The sequence below is a fragment of the Petaurus breviceps genome, unplaced genomic scaffold (genome assembly GCF_028583685.1).
Source record: "Petaurus breviceps papuanus isolate PSGF00001 unplaced genomic scaffold, PetGlider_PUasm1.0 545, whole genome shotgun sequence".
In the NCBI taxonomy this organism is placed as follows: Eukaryota; Metazoa; Chordata; class Mammalia; order Diprotodontia; family Petauridae; genus Petaurus; species Petaurus breviceps.
This window is the reverse complement of record NW_027186366.1, coordinates 3,050,440-3,054,849: the sequence shown is the minus strand read 5'-3', so window position 1 is coordinate 3,054,849 and position 4,410 is coordinate 3,050,440.

Sequence of the window (4,410 nt, the reverse complement as noted above, 5' to 3'; positions counted from 1 at the left end):
AATTATTTAACAGTTCTAGAAAGGCTGACTACCATAAATGAAATAAGAAAAGTAACGAGGAAATAACAACATTGGCTAGTATTTATATAACACTTGAAAATTTGCATAGTGCTTTTATAAATATAATCATATTTTGCCTTCACAACAACCCTGGCAGGCAGCTGCTGTTATCATTTGCATTTACAGATGAAGAAACTAAAGTAGTGGGTAAGTGACTTGTCTAGAGTCAAACAGCTAATGAGTAACTGAGGTAAAATTTGAACTCAGGTCTTCCTGACTCTAGGTCCAGCACCCAATCCACCAAGTGATTTATCTGCCTTATAATCAAATAGGAAACAAAATGAACACATGGAGATGATGTGACGATTTATTCAGAGAATCCTAGAGATACAACTAAACAATTAATAATGGCAGTAAAGTAGCAGGATATAAAATAAGGTCGAAAAAACTACCATCCTTTCTTACTACTAATATAAATTAATATAAAACATATGGGGTCGACCTACCAGATACACTCAAGACTTACATGAATGTTAATTATCAAGCATTCTTTACTAAATTCAGTTAAATAATTGCAAAATTCAGACAGCTTTCAAGAATCTCAAGGGAGATGAAAACAGAGGAATGAAGGAGAAGTCTGGCAATAGCAGATCTCAAACTACAACCACCAAAACCATTTGGTACTTGTTCAAAGTTGGGGGAGGGGAGGGGCAATAATTAATGAAACAGATTAGACACACAAAACCGAGAAGCAATGAGACACATGGCAATGTTCAATAAACCATAGAAAGAATGCCATGATGGGTGAAATTCAGTGACTCCAGTAATACATGGATAGTATTTCTCTCCAATGACCAGACCAAGACAACGAAGAGATTATTTCAGACCAATTCTGAGCCCACTTGGCCCATTCTGTGCTCCATATCCAGCACAGAGGAAGGCTGTGTTGTTCTCTGCCTCCTGGCTTACTATTGCCAAAGTGATCACCACGTAGTCAGCCTCCTAATGCTGGAGCTACAGACATACTGAGAAAGTAGACGGAAGCTTCCAGTGAGTCCAGGATGACCTCCACACCACAAGAAGGCACCAGAGAAGAGCTAACACACTATGTGTAATCATTATTTAGTCTAGAAAAACAAAAATTCACAATATTCCAAGGCAATTATGACAGGTGGAGTAAAACACTATTTCTAAGTATAAAACCTGCTCTAATCATGAAAAGGACACTCTTTGTTTCTCATAAACATACAACTGCCAAAATTAATGTTATTGGCTATGCTCAATACTTGTTTGGATTGGATAATATCTAAATCCTGGCATCATAAAGACAAAACTAACAATTTTCATAATTTTTTTATTCTGAACATCAAAGAAAACAAGCATTTCCATATACAGAGTAGAACAGAAAAAAGAGAAGTATATGTAAAACCACAGGATCTCTATTCCACATAACTTGCTTTTCCTTTTAAATAGGTAATTCAACACGTAACTCTCAAAGCTGTCCTGTTTTGTCCGTTCTCCCTGTTGGCCTTCTTTCTGAGGCCCTCTAAAGTCTACCTCTCTATCAAAAAACCAAACCCTCAAAACAAATTCTCCCACTGGCTATGTCCAAAAGAGTCAGGTGGCACTTCCCCAGAGGGTGACCAAACTAAGATTTTCAAAACACTCTTTCTGTTCAATGGCGTTATCATATAGCTTTCCAGGTTCTGTTGACACTGTATCAGTTCCTACAAGACTTCCTCAGCTTCTCTGAAACCATCCCTTTGGTCATTTCATTCAATGTACTGTATTCACTTCACCTCTTGCAATGCCGCTAAGACCAATCTTCCCTATTGTTGAATCCCAAAGCTAAGCTCGTGATCCTCCATGACACCTGACCTTCCCTGCTCCTACCCATGGTGGTCTGTAGGCTTCCGTTCTCAGAGTTCTTCTCTCCTTCTGTGACTGGTGCCCAAGGCTTTCACATTGACTAGTGGCCATGGAAATACTAGTCCTCAGCCTTCCCTTCAGTGTTCCTCTTCCTCCTTCCTACTAACAGGTCTATCTTCCTGGATCACCCACTCAGGATTCCTCTCAATGCTTTCCCCACACATAATCCAACTGGTTTCATCTCTCCAAGGTGCTATCTTCTCACCCCACTGCCAGGACCTTTGAGCATTTCTGCCACTACTGCAGTTGTTGCTAATTAATCACTAAGGGTCCACACGACTTAGCCTGGAAAGGCACTCCAGGCTTTTATAATCTAGCTCCGCTTTTACGTTCCCACAAATGTACCTCAAGTTCCAGAACCTGCTTTCACCCAAATAAGTCTGCACTGACTTTCCCATCTCCTGAACTGTACCTTCCTTAGTTTAAGGAAAGATGGACAGATGTTTACCAACCAACCGAGTGTTCCTTTACCAATTACTCTCTCCTCTTCTCTTTCGACCTCTCAGGATAGGAAGGACTCTCAGAAGCCATCTAGTCCAATCCCAAACCTGACCCAGAAAATCCTCAGCATGTGAAAGCTATAAGTTCTCCAAAGAGGAGAAAATCACTGCCTTAACGAGGCCATCCAATTTCGGGTCGATGTCATTGTTTGAAAATTTTTCTTATGTTTTTACCACACTCTGAAGAAGGAATTAAGCCAGTCCAGCTTCATTCCTCAGAACTTGCTCTGATGGGCAGTTCTTCAATCCAATGAATGATGGAGAGGTTGTGGACTTGGGCAATCCCAAGTCCAAAGGCAAAGGCAGAAGTGCAGCAATGGCTTCCCCTGGACAGTCTCTCCCTCTCACCCCTGGTGGTCTGTGAGAACGGCTCCCTGCCTGGCCACCACACATTCCTCAGAACATGAACTACCGGCTTCTTCTGGATGTATCCTTTCCAGATCTGACAAAAGGGCGTGAATATCCTGAGATGTGAGCACGGAGACCACCAGCTATCAGAGAGGTCCCACCAGGAACCTGAGTGAATAGCAGAGTTTGATATAAAAGTCATGGCCCCAAAGGAAAGCAGCAGCAGCTTCAGACATCTTGATCCCTCCCTCACAAGAAGAAAAACGCTATGAACTCTAGACAGGCACTAATCCACCAAGCGCAGCAGAGAGCTGGAGGCAGTAAGGTGGCTTGGGGTCAGGAAGACCAAATTTCAAATCTGGCCTCAGACACCAGGACCCAAAGCAAGCCACTTAGTGGTCTGCTTCAATTTCTCATGCGTAAAACGGGGATTGCAATGGCATCTCCCTCCCAGGGTTGTTGTGAAAATCAAATGAAATAATAATTGCAAAGAACTTAGCACAGTGCTGGGTATACAGTAAGTGCTATATAAACAGCTACTGACAAGAATCTCATGAATTCTCTGGGAAGTAAGAAAAGGGCATCTGGGGCAGAGTTTTCAGAGGGATTGAGAAAGCCACGTGTGTTCTCCATTCGTGTGCGCCGTGCCCAGCCCACCCAGCCCAAGGACCTCGGTATACTGCACAGGCTCCCTGAGCTGAGTAAGTGCTGTGTGGGTAAATTATGGTTCTTGCTCTACTTTTCCAGAAGCCTGGATCATCAATAATGAGGAACACAGTAAAAAGAACCAGAGCACTGGTAGCCCCAACCTACTAGGGGTTCCTCCTAGAACCTCAAGAGAAAGTCATCAAAACAATTAAGAAAGCACTTATTAAGTGCCTGCTGTGTGCAAGGTAAGGGAGGGAGGCAAAGAAAGGCAAAAGCCCCCAAGAAGCTCCTGTTCTAAGAGAGGAGGAAGCCCGCTGAGGGCTGATCAGCAGGAATAAGGGCGATCAGAACAGGCTTTTTGCAGAAGGAACTCAGAGAAGGTAGAAGGCAAAGACAAGGAAGCAGCCCCGGCACGAGAGACAGTGAGTGAAAATGCCAGGGCCCCACGTGCAGGAGTGCGGTCTGGGACAGGAGCCTTTGGAGGGGCAGTGTCAGAGGAGAGGAACAGAGAAAACTGAGGGGCCTGCAGGCCTGGGGGCACCTCCTCAATGATGAGCATGCAGAAGAACACCTGAGGTCACAGGGGACTGGTGCAAAGGAGAAGAGACGGGGCACAAGGTGGACACAGTCCTGGAGAGGAGCCTCACGCCAGCGCTGTCACTGCTCACTGGAGCCAGCAGGAAACCCAGGGTGGAGAGAGAGAAGACTCTCTCTTGGAGGGGAGAGGCCGGGATACAGCCTTGGGCTGAATGACACACAGACCAGGCTTCCTCCAGTCCCCCATCACGCTCTGGACATGCTTCTTACCCCCCCCCCCCCCAGCCTGCCTGGCCAGGGCTGTCCAGCGCCCCAGGGAAGAGGCTGTTTTATGTCCCCATCTTTCCTGCTGGGAAGGGTTCCCCAGGGCCATCTTACTCTCCCCCGGCCCCGCCCCGGCAGGTTCCCCAGGGAGGGGGCTCTCATACCCCCCCCCCCCCCCCCCCCC